The sequence below is a fragment of the Giraffa tippelskirchi genome, chromosome 10 (genome assembly GCF_054371585.1).
Source record: "Giraffa tippelskirchi isolate mGirTip1 chromosome 10, T2T-mGirTip1v1.2.pri, whole genome shotgun sequence".
NCBI classification, from domain to species: domain Eukaryota; kingdom Metazoa; phylum Chordata; class Mammalia; order Artiodactyla; family Giraffidae; genus Giraffa; species Giraffa tippelskirchi.
The window spans coordinates 70425980-70440924 of NC_137284.1; the positions used below are offsets into that span (position 1 = coordinate 70425980).

Below are 14945 nucleotides of genomic sequence, written 5' to 3' on the forward strand. Positions count from 1 at the left end.
AACTGGTATACAAGTTGGGTCATTTCTGCTTAACAAAGGACTCTTCTAATGAGTAACCTTTCTTTCAGACTTCTCTGTTGGATTGGCAGAGTTTAACAAGTTCAAACCTTGGCCTGAAAGTTTCTCCTGCAGAATCTTGCTGATTCCTCCTCACCTACTTTTCTTTCTTTTTAACAAGTATCCTTTTTTAAAATTTTACTTCACAATAAACCTTCACAGCCCTTCTGAGTAGATAGATCTTCAGCAACTACTTCTCAGAGGATCCAAATTGCATATAATAGAAAAAATATAATAACATGAAGACACGTTGTGCAGGCCGCTTCATTATGACACCTATCCACTGGGTAGACACACTTCTCTTCTTAGCCTTGATATCTCGTGGGATGATATATTTATGACGCCTTTACAAGCATAGTCTCACCAACCACATAACCATTTGTCTAGAATTGTGGAAAAAATACTTGTCAGTATGAACACTGTATGAGAAAGTTTATAATCATCAATAATAATCAGTTTGACTTATTACTGATTATGTAACGGTTTACGTGTTTTTATGAGGTACTTCAGACTCTCCAACTTGAGAAATAAATTGCACATCCATATTATAAGCTCCCCTATTTCTCCAATTTCAGAGATGAAATAAGGTACTTTCCAATTTGAAAAGAGTTGTTTTAAATGACATTCTTCACTTCAGCTGCAGAAGTATAGAGGACATCACATTTTTACTTGAAAATAACAGCAGCAACAACAGCAAAATCACGGCATCACCTTTTTCAAAAATCAGAATCAGTTTAGCATTTTATGTTTTGAATAAAATGATTTATTCTAGGGTAGAAAGTACATGTTGACATGTTGACATTAGAAAAAATGAGCTTTTCGTCACAATCCTGGCAAATCAAGATTTTTGACGCAACTTATTCAAAGTATAATGAAATGTCTCCCTTTGCCTCTTTAGAACACATTAATGTTTACGGAGTTCTTTGTAAATAGATATAGGTGTAGTGTGTGTGTGTGTGTGTGTGTACATACAAAACAAGATAGTACTAGTAGCAAAGCTAATAAATGCTTCTATGATCATTTCAAGTGATAGTTTTCATTTTCCATCTTACTTTCAACAAATATACAAAACCTTGCAGCTGTTAATATAAATATACAGATATGTGTGTGTGTGTGTGTGTGTGTGTATATATATATATATATATACACACTCAATTTTATTATTTAGTATTCCATTGGTTTCAAGTGACAGAAATGCAGGTAAAATGAGCTTAGGCCAGATATGGACCACAGGTCCTAAGGAAGGCCACCAGAAGTGAGAGCTTGTGAACCACTTGTGTTCTCTGCCCCTCTGTTTGTCTGTCTGTCTCTCTCCGTTGCTTAACTTTGTCTCTCTTGGCCTACTTGTTTGTTTTTGTTTGTTTTAAATAAATTCGTATTGGATTAGGGGTGGGTGGGATATCTGCCCGTGAGAATCAATTACCTTACTAAAATCCAAAGACAATTGTTTGATATGCTAGGGAGTGATGGAGCAAGGTTTGATTGGCAAATAAGCTTGTTCTAGAGCTCCTGGTGTTACACATGAGCTATATACCCACTCCTCAGCTAACATGTATCAAAAACTCTTTATTCTTCCTTTCACTATGTGGAAGATTTATTCTAATTCAACCAATATTAATAAGAATCTACCATATTGCAGACACAGCATTAAGCAATGGAAATATGTAGAGAAATGTAAAATAGACCTTTCCCTGAGGTAGTATACAATGCAATAAAGAAGAAAAATGTATAAATAAAATTTAAAATATATGATATTTACCCTAAGGAGTTTACATATAAAACTTTACATTAGTAAATTTGATTATCTTTAGGGAAAAGGGTAGAAATTTAGGAGTAAGGAAAGACTTTACATTGGAGGTGATGCCTGATAAAAATTTGGAAGAACTGATGTGCTTAATAGTTGAATTTTATAAATAAGAATATAAAGTGCTACATCATAGAGTCACAGATTAACATAGCACTCTGAATAATTGTAAATATTTCAGATAAATGGCAAGTAAAGAATGTAAATTAGTTTAGTAGACAAAGAATTAGATGGATAGTCAAAGCCAGAAAAAGAAAGATCTTACAGATTATCAAAAGAACACTGGAATGTATTCTAACATAATTAAAAATTTTTAAACAGGAGTTGGGTGATCTGGGGGCAGTGAAAATTATTTTTAAATTTTCATTTTAAATATATCTTGCTGACAATAGTGAGGGAAAAAGACTGATGAATAAATGACTGTTGGTCATTAAATGAGATAGCAGGCAAGAAGTATAATTTCTTTAACCAAATCAGTGATGCTCAAGATGGCAGAATGATGATAGAAACCAGAGCACCATTTACAGCAAGATTTGTAAGAAAAAAATGCAATCTACATTTTAGAAGAGACATGAAACAAAACCAAAACACTTGTCTCTTAATTGTGGTTTAGTGATGATTTGTATTCATTACATACACAGACCACTTGGTTATCATTAGGAAATACAGATTTAATTAAAAACATAGAAAAAACAGAACAGAGTAATAATAGCATATTAACACCACCATCCATACCCTATTAAATCTGGATAGGCCTACCATCAAAAGAACATAAAATATTATGAAAAAAATTTCTGATCAGTTCTACAATCATATATTTGACTTTTCAATGCTCTCCATTATTTGGCAGCACTTCCATATATTTAAGATCGTTTTCAGGAAGGGGAGGATGAGATGAATTGGGATAGTAAGATTGACATATATACATTACCTTGAGTAAAACAGATAGCTAGCGGGAAGCTGCTGTATAATACAGGGAGCCCAGCTCAGTGATGATCTAGAGAGGTGGAAATGGGGCAGGGTGGGGGGGAAGTACATGAGGGAGCGGATGTATGTATACATATAGCTGATTCACTTGGTTGTACAGCAGAAAGTAACACAACATTGTAAAGCAATTATGCTCCAATTTAAAAAAAAATCCCAACTCATACATAGCAAGCACACTCCAAAATGGCCACTCCCTTCTCCCTCTTAAATATGCTATTTTCTTCCTGACTCATATATTTAATTATATTTTTTCCCATCATAACCTATCTTTCATTCTTTCTGTCAGCAAAACTATAACGTCCCAAATTCTCAAGGCCTGACTCCAGTCTTTTTCTTCTGTGGTGATTTTATAATAACGGCCCATGCTAATCATTTCCTTCTCTCATTTCCTAGGAGTGAAGGAATAAGATACAATTTAGCTTTTCAATGTGTCTCCCTAGTTAAGACACACAGTGTCTTGATGGAAGGATTAAGGCTTAAAAGGCTTTTTTATATCTCACATAGTACAGCATTAAAAGTGTAGTAAAATTTGCTAAATAACTTTTTAGTGATTCATGCTGGTGATGTCAGAATGGAGTGGCACCATTTTCCTTGTTTAAGGGAAAAAATCCTAATTAGACAGCAATGGGAGAAGTTTGTAAAAGGATGTTCAATCAGTGTTGCATACTCCCGGAGTCTGTGCTGCCTCTATTAAACCAACTAGCCAGATGAGGGATCGAGTTGGATTTTTCCCTTGGCCCTAGTCCATGATAACCTCAGGAGGTCTAATTAATTTTTAATTTTCTTTTGTGGTTAACTCAAGCACAGGGATATTGTAAAGACAAACAACTGAGAATTAGAGAAGGAAATACTTCCATTGGATTACTAACACAGTTTTGTTAAAATATACCATATAAAATCTACATTATAGATTATATAAAAATAAGATGACGGAAAATTCTTCACAGCTAAAACCCATTAAAATTCCATCTTAAGGACATAATATGCATAAACTGTACATTTTTACAACAGATTCTGACATGTTTTATTCATTCTACATGCAATGGAAATTTTGTAAGAGCCCGTTATTTGAGGTTTCTGTTTTTTAATATTTGTTTTATTTATTATTTATTTATTTGGCCTCACTGGGTCTTCATGAAGGATCTTTAGTTCAAGCATGTGAACTCTTACTTGTGGCATGTGGGATCTAGTTACCTGGCCAGGGATCAAACGTGGACACCCTGCATTGGGAGCTTGGAGTCTTAGCCACTGGCCGACCAAGGAAGTCCTCTAGGAGCCAGTTATTTGAAATGAACAAATTTAATGATATGCCTCAAAATAGTTATTGGTTCAGTTAAACTACTGAATTAATACTAAGTTTCAGACTGAACATTAACTGGTTATCTACAGAATTTTTTTTTACATGAAAGATGAAAACAATTTTAAAATGAAAACTTTAATCCAAACGTGCTAAGGAAAATTTAAGAGGATTTTTAAACTCCCAAATAAATAGAAACAAACTATTTCATACTCAGCATACCCTAAATAAGAAGAGCTTGCTAACTTTAAACAATGTGATTGACACTTTAGGTGGATGGCTTTTATACTTAAAGAAAACTATAAAAAACTATTTTGATGTGACATACTTTCAGACTTGATTTAGGGGCAATATGTAATTGTAGAGTTGAAAAGACATGAATTATCTTTGCTGATGAACAATATTGTTTAAAATATAAAAATTACCGAAGTATGTAAAACTAATAAATTCTACTGGAGAATGTTAGCCAGAAAAATAATTAGAGCTCAAAGTGTTTGAGAAACTGAGAGACAGGGAGAAAGACAGATAGGCAGACAGGTTTAAGTTTAAAAGAAAGAATCTACTCTAACAGTTGCTGGGGATCTTTCTGGCAAAGAAATAGAGAGAAACACGTGGTAGCCCATGAAGCAATATTCTATGTATCAGAGAAATTTGGAACAGAAATATCTGTGTCTACCTTCTGCTTAATGGTGATGGTAGCAGAGAATTCATGAACATTTCTATTATACCCATACCTTTAAATCTCAGATAAATTTGATCTTTTTGCTTCCTTCTTCCCCACCAAATACTAAAATGCATATCACAATAACAAAAACAAGCTTCCATTCACTTTCTCTCAGATTAGTCAAGAAACACTAAACAGAAAAAGCCTGCTCCTAGCTGATAAGCAACTAAGTTGATAAGCAACTAGAATGCGAATAAGTAAAAAAGAAAATGAGCTCTTAACCTGAGGCTTTAGAAAATTTTATTTAAAAGATCTTTGATTTGTTGTGTCTGCATGTATGGCTAACTGAATCAAAATATATGCAACAGTGCTGTTTTCACAGTGAAAATTAAAATATTTGTGATAACAAATTACCCATTTGTAGCTCTTTTTAATAAGAAAGAAAGAAAGTGAAGTCACTCTGTCGTGTCCAACTCTTTGAGACCCTGTGGACTGTAGCCCACCAGGCTCCTCCATCCATGGGATTCTCCAGGCAAGAATACTGGAGTGGGTTGCCATTTCCTTCTCCAGGGGATCATCTCAACCCAGGGATCGAACCCAGGTCTCCTGCATTGCAGGCAGGCACTTTAACCTCTGAGCCACCAGGTAAGACCCCACTGAACTAAAATCATACATTCTCAAGAGAGTTCTTTTGAAAAACAAATTAATATATCCACTACTTTTGATGACTGGAAACAAGAGATTTTCCCATTTCTTTCTGGGGTTTTTGTTGTTGTTACTGTTTGGGTTTTTTGTTTGTTTGCTTTTTAGTCTTGAATTACTTAGCCAATAGTCAAATTTCAGTCTTGTAAGAGACTTGAATATCGTACACTCCTTTCTGCTATCCATTAATAGAATTCTCCCTGTAACTTGACTGAGAGACAATTATTCATTCTTTCCCCAAAGATCTCCTTGGGGTGAGGGTCAGGTTTCTTGCTCCAGAAGAGCATGGACTAAATTAAATCATCCTTGCTGAAACAGAAGTAAAATTTTAATATCCACCTTATAAATGCAATGCATGATATCCCTTATTTGAGCATATATTTTTATCAAAGAACATGAAATTTCATGTTTTTAGGATATTCACTATACATTTGCATCATTCAAAGAATGTGGTATGCTTTGTTCTCCCACTAATATTCCAGGCATTTTCTTATTATGCGTTGTTGACTATTTTTTTTTTAACTTAAATACAAGAATTTTCATTAATTTTGTAAAACACTAGCTCTTTATTTTGACATGTTTTCTGTGTGTCAAAATTATTTTGATTGTTCATTGCACCCCTAAACTTTCATTGTCCTGTCCTGCATTATGCCATTTGTACGGGACCTGTGGTCCAGTGGTTAAGTATCTGTCTGCCAATGCGGAAGACATAGATTCCATCCCTGGTCTGGAAGGCTTCTACATGCCTTGGAGCAACTAAGCCCGTGCATCACACCTACTGAGCCAATGTGCTGCAACTTCTGAGCCCACATTCTGGAGCCTGTGCTCCACAAGAGAGGCCACTGCAATGAGAAGCCCACGCATTTCAACAAAGAGTAGACCCTGATTGCTGCAACTAGAGAAAGCCTGCGTGCAGCAACGAAGACATAGCACAGTCAAAATAAATAAATATGAAAATAATAGTAAAAGTTAACAAAACTCTGATAACAACAACTGAGCCAGAGGCAGAGGATGTGAAATCAAAGCAAGGATACACTCTTGCTGTTATCATCATCTTCTTTAAGGATTTTTGAATCATGAACAAGGTAAAGACAATCAGGGGCTGGGCCTCAAGTGATGGTTCCTTTAATACATTGTTAATCTCTCACACACAAAAAGTAATTCTAATACCTGTCGAATACCACTGGACTGGAAAGATGATGAAAAGGAGAGATTGTAGAAACCCTCTGACTATAGGAAACTTTGGGTTATCTGAAAGAGAAAATGTATGGGATCAATTGGTCATTAAATGCATTAACATGATTTGGGCCTTATTAATGCCAGTGACTCCTCTAGTATGACTTCCTTCATTCATGCTTTCATTTTTGAACAAACATTTAAAAATTTTAGCAAAAGGTAGCTGCTTAATTATTATTGTTATTTAGTATCAACACTACTTTCACTAGATGCCAGGCCACCCACTAGATCTGGGAGAGTCAGCATTGAACAACATGGAGAATTTATTTTTCTCACAAGGTGCAAATTGTGAGAGGGAAACAGACAATGTAGCAAACATTTGTTTGGATGGTATCAAGTAGTGAAGAAATACTACATGGTAATAGGAAAATGCAAACTCTCATATTAGGAACAAATTCAGCAAACAAAGTGGCTTACGGTGCTAAAATGCTTAGTACATACTAGTTGAAAGAATAAGTTAAAAAATGAATGACAAGGGAAAAAGGAAATGAATGAATGAATGACTTGGAGGAGAAAAAGACAAAGAGGATAGAAATCAACCTCAAAATGCTTCCCTCACCAATCTCAAAGAGAATGCAAATAATATTGCCCCTCAGAGTTTCCTGCCCATTCCCCAAAGTTGCCTTTTTGGTGATTTTTCTTCTGGAAAAGCTATCCTTGTTTTAATAGGGAAACAAATCTTAATGAGAACATACTGTGCAATAGTCCTTAGACTCTCTTCCAAAAGATGGCCCTGAACTCCTGCCGTGGAAGCCATTTATAGATCTCTCTGTCGAGTACAAATCAGATATAAAGACTAGGTTGGCACAGAACACAGGGCCAGAGGGTGGAGGTGTCACAGGGCTCTTGAACCATTTTTGTGCTAAGTCCTAACGTGAAATTTCAAATGCAAATCTGAATGAAAAATAATTAGCATTTTCTTTCCATCCCAAGAAGTCAGATCAAGTAAACTATTGTATTAGAATGGAAAAAAAAAAAAAGTTCCTCTGCTCCCTAAACGACAATTTCAATTGTTGGAATTGGTTTCTCAGTTGAACAACATCTGCACATCAGATCATTCTTTTGCTGCCTCTATTCAACTCAAAATATTTTCTGACAGATGGTGATATAGCAAGTAAATAGGGCCTATGTATTTCAGAGCCTGAAACATGTCTGGGCTCACAAAATAAATATCATAAATAAATATATTTTATGGTATCCCTATGCACACTGAGCTCGGAGATGGTAGAGGAAAAAATATCTCATTTAAATTGCAGAAAACAAAGCTTCCTACCTTCTTTTGTATAATACTAACAAAAGACTCACAGTATATTCATAGCAGAAAAGTCTGGTCCCAGGATATCTCATTTGTGGACACTAAATACCGTATTTTTTAAACAGTTATTTGATTTAAAATTTGTAGGTGAGTAAAAAATCTATCCGATTTTCCATTTCCTAACTACAAGACAAAATCAATTGAATTTAAAACAAACTTTGTGAAACCAATTAGGTTTATAGAAGAAAAAAAGAAAGGAAAAATAATTAGGTATGTTAACATTAAGCTTGTGAAATACAATACTGTATGTGGAAAAATTCCTGGATTCATGAAAGTCTTTTATTTTTTTTTTTAATATCTGATCATGCCTAAACCTGCTTAGAAAAGAACACTGAATGTAACTTTAAGCTAAATCAAGATGATACTGTTTTAGGAAAGTAATGACAGACTACTTTGCCTCAGGAACTGGATAAGGTAAAAATCAGTGTCTGGGATCTTTGTCATACTAGTCACAAATGCCATTTTTACCACACATTGCACAGAAACTACGGCTTGATATATCCTCTAACATACAACTAGAAAAAGGTTTCCATTTTAAATTGAATACTTTTTTAAATGTTAGGATTCCCTGTGTGCTGTAAAAGCTATTTGATGTAACTTAAATAGGCAATCTGCAATAAATCAGAGTCTGTGTATAACACAGAGATTATGCTGTCCTTTCGCTCTAAATTTATAAGTAGTAAATTTTATTTATTTCCAGAGCAATTAACTAAAACACTTCCTTTTAAATCCTAAAGAAGGAAAAAGAAGAGTACTTTGCTGTCTTCTATTTCTGACGTGCTATAAAATCACAGAACTTAAATTTAAAATACTAGGTGAGGGAGTAGTCATCATGTTAAAGTGATTAATTTAGTAGGACTAATATCCTATTAGATCTAAATTATATTCTTAAGATTTGAACTCCTTTATGATTCTGATTCCCTAACTCTCACAGAGATTACCATAAAATCTATGGCTGCTTAAATCTTCAAATAAAAAATTGTTCTCAGGGAACTGAGTTTTAAGTTTGTTTACTTTTGTACAAATTTTAAAGGACAGACATAAAAATCAAATTATTGTAAACCATATCAGATGGGTTACAGAGAAGAAGAAACATAAAAGCCTGTAAGTGTATGTTTGTGTCTGTGTTTATGGGAAAAGGCTGTAGAAATTAGGTTAACTTTATATAGGATACAGGAAATCTAATGCTTGTGTTATTATATGACAAAAATAGGTTAGATGAATGATACTGAGCAGATTTTTTTAGTTATACACAATATGCTCTGCTAAAGGCTTACTTTAAAATAGAAACTATAATTTGCAGGGGAATTATGCCTCATGGAAACAAATTTCTTAAAGCAATCTATTTGAAGTTGTTGTTTTTATTTTTCCCCACTAAAAATACAAATCTGAAATTCTCTCTTCTCTTAAGTTTCTGCATATCCAACAGACTTTTGATTATTTTTCTTCTCATCGTATCTATGCTTATCTGTGTTGAATTTTGGCTTAAGATGCCATTGAAATATTTTCAAAACACCTTCTATTGAAATATTTATTTTCTTCTTTGCCTACTAGATGGTGTTTAATACAGCTATCATATGTAGAATTTGCAAAACAAAAGATGTTTAGTTTAAAAAACAGCATAATCATGGAGGGAGGAAAAAAATAGTATAATTAGAATATGTATATTTGTGTTCTAAGACAGAGACTTATACCAAAATATATACATATTGAATGTTGAGTTAATCATATCATTTTTCAGAGAAACTTCAGGATGTTTACGGATAAATATTATCCATGTTCAATTTTTTGCAATTATTTTCTCCAACTATTTCAGATGGATACTAGAGTAACACAAAAACATACTTGAGTTTTTGCACCAAATAATATACTTGGAATAGCACATCTTTTGTCAAAAATGTTTATTTTTCTTTCAGTGTGTCTAGCACCAAATGATGCAACATACATTTACAATTAAGAAAAGTCTTTCAATCATGTTCATTAAGGATTTTGTAATTAAGGAAACACATTGACTATCTCTATGACTGCAGCTCCTATTTCTATGTGATATCTGTCATATTATCTTAACTCTCAAAATGAAAGGTAGACTTTCAAAATCAAGATAGGTTATACCTTTGCTTTCCTTTTTATAGGTCAACCAAGTCTTATAAAGAAGAAATTCCTCTAAAGAGTTTCTATTTGGCTCAGATCAAATAAAAAGGCAAACATTCCTGGGAAGATTGCTATTTGTCAACCGTTTCATGTCATGTTGTGTGGTGATGAAGTTCTCTAAGCAACAAATGTCAGAATGCTGACACTCAACTGTACAAACCAAAACAACTGCAAAATTGACCATAAATAATCTAAAAATATTGGCAGCAGAGTGTGTTTATGGGGACTAACATTTTCTCTCTAAGGGTACAGCATACCTTTGTTTATTTTCTATAGGACATCCCTATTGGGAGGGGAACAGAAAACTCATGAGAGTCAACTTATTTTTAAAGTTAACAATGAAAACATGGTTTTGAATTCTTGCTTAATTAAAAATGGAACAGTACAAGAGGGTGACTCACTTCTATTACAAGAAGCTGAAAGTTAAAAATTATGCAAAATCCTAGAGGCATAAAGACTGATTCAAATATTGCTTCACATAGAAAACTTCAAAGAGATCCCAAAGCTCACTTATTTATTCAGACCGTTTGTTGATAGCACAGCTTTGTGCTTCCTTAAATGCAAAACAAACAAAACAAAAAAGCAGATAAAGAGAAGAGTACTTATTGCCTCCAATAGCTCCTTATAATGATAAAACAATTGATTCCTTTCTAACCTCCTGAAAAGTTAAAGTACAGAGTCCTCAAACTGTCAGATCTTACCTTTAGAGAAACACAAACGTGAATGGGTTCTTCATCCAACGGTTATTCAACTCTCCCTAGCCATTAAGGTACCAATTTATGCAGGAAAATAGAGGTTCTAAAGTGTGTTACATTCTATTCGCAAATACAGATGACAATTCCTTTTACTAGGTAGCTGAGAGTGACTAGTTCTTGTCATAATGTTGTCATAGTGATAGTGACATCAATGTACTTCATGGTAATCAGTGCAGAGATTTATCTGAGAAAATATCAGTGCTGATTCCTGATGCATTTTGCATTTTAAAATGTTGAAAAATAGGCTCTCTAATATATTACAGGCAAATGTGTTTTCTTTAAGCAAAGCAGATGGAAATTCTAGACTAACCGATGGATATATAAATATACCCATATATATATGAAATATACCAAAAAAAAACCACAAAAAACAAGCATCTGAATGGATGATGGGGATATGGGTGAACAAGCCATGAGATCATGATTAAGTGGTTGCTAAGGAAGAGCCTGCTCTCAAGTGCCTTTGCCAAATGCAAAAGCTCCTCTAGTCATGAGCCTGGTTTAATTATTTTGTTAAATCCTTTTTAATATTTTTGGACTCCAAGAGTGATATGGTGATGATAGTCCTGAATTCTGGATTCCATCCCTCACAATCTTGGCAAAACACTTTCAGTCCTCACCTTTCACGCCAAAGAGTTGTCATTGAAACATCATGTTGCACTTGGTGGTTTAATTACCTCTTACTCCAACACTTTGCAGATGGATGTCATGATAAGCAAGGAGAACACTGGCAGAACCTTCAGAGATGGAGAGAAATCCCATTTTTAGGTCACCAGAATATTAAAAATGAAAACTATACATATATAGTTTTCATATATATACATTTGTATAAATATATTTACATATACACATATATTTAAATATATATTTACATATACACATATATTTAAATATATATATTTATATATACACACAAAAAAGATTATAATTCTCTATATTTAAAATGCCTTTTTAGAAACTAACATCAAACTATGATACAATAAATTAAGCTTTTCACACAAAATTATAGAATTTATTTTTAAAAATAGTAATTCCTAATGAACTGTGGATATGAATCAGTAAAGGATCCCAGGCTGAAATTTGGAAGAATGTTGCCTTCTTTTTCAATCCAGGCAACATGTATCTGTGACTGATTGTGCAGCCTCATTTTGAGATCTTAATGCCCTTCATGCATGTGTGAATATGGCCAGTCATAATTTCTGATCTATGAGTAATCAATCCTACTTAAAATAAAGGGATATAAGAGGCTCTCAGGGTAAAGGAGACCTCACCATACCCAAATTCCAAACTCAAAAGTTTTTGTTGTTGTTTTTTTTTATATTTACATTTTCTGATTTGTGTGGTGGTTTAGTCGCTAAGTCATGTCCAACTCTTGCAAGGCACCTCTGTCCATAGATTTCTCCAGGCAAGAATGCTGGAGTGGGTTGCCCACTCCCTTCTCCAGGGGATCTTCTCAACCTAGGGATCCAACCCAGGTCTACTGTATTGCAGGCAGACTTGTCACTGACTGTGCCACCAGGGTAAGATCTATCATTTTGTGGAGGATAAACTGTAAACTACAATCATTCTCATTGGCTGGACTCTGAAAAGTAGCATTGCATCTTCACCAGCCTTGTAATTTCACTTCAAAAACAGTGACTTAGACATGGCCAAACATAATAATTTCTCTGCACTAAAAGGACTATCTTTTAGTTGAGTAAAAAAATGATGTGTTTACTCAGGGCTCTATTAATAAAGATAGATTACACAGAGGTGATTTTGATTTGGTATTATTAATCAAGGGTTTTATTTCTGATTACACAATTTGCACAAGTCACAGATTTGATATTTGCAGATTTGAGTATTTACCTTATACCATAGCATCTCAGACTCATTTAGTTCAGAGGGATTGGAGGCCAAAAGCAATATTGAATATTTGCTGTCAGTAGCATGTTCATGTGCTATATTTACATTTATAGAAACATACACATGAACATATTCATAATTCTGAGAAATGATCATAGAACAGAGCTTCCCAAATACAGGCTATTATGCCACCCAGGAGACATATGCCAACATTTGGAAACATTTTTGTTTGTCACAACTGGGTATGAGGGGGGCACTACCAGCATCTATTAGGTAGAGGACATGGATGCTGCTAAACATTCTGCAATGGATAGAACAGGCCCTCCTTCACAACAGAGACTGACACAGTTGCAAATGACTCAAATGTCAACAGTGCCAAGGTGTACAAACACTGCCATGCACACACACACTCACAAACACATAAACATACAAACACATATACACACAGGATATATAAAATGAGCTAATAATCATGGCTACATACTGCTGCTCAAAAAAGCAGATCAAATAATATGCATTTTATAAAATCTGAATTTATCAAGGTTTAGATGGGAATACCAGACCACCTGACCTGTCTCTTGAGAAACCTGTATGCAGATCAGGAAGCTACAGTTAGAAATGGACATGGAAAAGACTGGTTCCAAATAGGAAAAGGAGTACGTCAAGGCTGTATATTGCCACCCTGCTTATTTAACTTTTATGCAGAGTACATCACGAGAAACGCTGAGCTGGAAGAAGAACAAGCTGGAATCAAGATTGCTGGGAGAAATATCAATAACCTCAGATATGCAGATCATACCACCCTTATGGCAGAAAATGAAGAGGAACTAAAAAGCCTCTTGATGAAAGTGAAAGAGGAGAGTGAAAAAGTTGGCTTAAAGCTCAACATTCAGAAAACTAAGATCATGGCATCTGGTCCCATCACTTCATGGCAAATAGATGGGGAAACAGTGGAAACAGTGGCTGACTTTATTTTTGGGGGCTCCAAAATCACTGCAGGTGGTAATTGCAGCCATGAAATTAAAAGACACTTACTCCTTGGAAGGAAAGTTATGACCAACCTAGACAGCATATTAAAAAGCAGAGACATTGCTTTGCCAACAAAAGTCTGTCTAGTCAAGGCTATGGTTTTTCCAGTAGTCATGTATGAATGTGAGAGTTGGACGGTGAAGAAAGCTGAGCGCCGAAGAATTGATGCTCTTGAACTGTGGTGCTGGAGAAGACTGTTGAGAGTCCCTTGGACTGCGAGGAGATCCAACAAGTCCATCCTAAAGGAGATAAGCCCTGGGTGTTAATTGGAAGGACTGATGTTGAAGCTGAAACTCCAGTACTTTGGCCACCTCATGCAAAGAGTTGACTCATTGGAAAAGACCCTGATGCTGGGAAGGATTGGGGGCAGGAGGAGAAGGGGACGACAGAGGATGAGATGGCTGGATGGCATCACCGATTCGATGGACATGAGTTTGGATAGACTCCGGGAGTTGGTGATGGACAGGGAGGCCTGGCGTGCTGCGATTCATGGGGTCGCAAAGAGTCGGACACGACTGAGCGACTGAACTGAACTGAACTGAATCTTAAGCATGATATATGGGGAACCATCCCAGTTTTCAGACCCATGCTCAGGCTACTTCTAAACCAGTACCAGTGTTGGACAACGTTTTGTATATGTTGTAAGTGAGCATGTGGTTTGCTGAACTGAGATGAATATAAGTTGATGCAATGCATATCTAATTGGGAAAGTGACCATGCTTCCACTCAGCAAGACTTAATAGACAGTACAACCCAAAAGGATTCATGATGACCCATTCACATCATGCCCACACTGTCTGGATAGCTAACCATATTATCAGGAGCATATTTTCAGATCCATTCAGGAAAGTCTTCTGGACGTTGCATAAGAGCAAATGCTTGTTCTGTTTTTGTTTTGTATTACTATATGTGTGCCCAGGAAAACATTTACCACCCAGAAGAATAGAGATCAAATCCAAGATAATACACTATCTCTGTTAGAAAAAATAAAGAAAGACTAATCGAAAAGGATTAGAGATACCAAGATTGCACAGAATCTTTTATCATAATTGGTATATCTGTCGTCTTTAGGTTAAAAATGATTTTTTCCTCTAAGTGCACGC

General features: G+C 35.0%; 1 protein-coding gene across 1 annotated transcript in view; it reads right to left on the reverse strand.

The window, feature by feature from the left end:
• The window catches only part of DGKB (diacylglycerol kinase beta), a 1170055-nt gene that overhangs the window by 985092 nt on the left and 170018 nt on the right, over positions 1 to 14945 (reverse strand). Inside the window, exon 5 of the mRNA XM_081537628.1 lies at positions 11589 to 11705. The gene's annotated coding sequence lies outside the window, so the exon portion shown is untranslated. The remainder of the gene's footprint in view (positions 1 to 11588; positions 11706 to 14945) is intronic.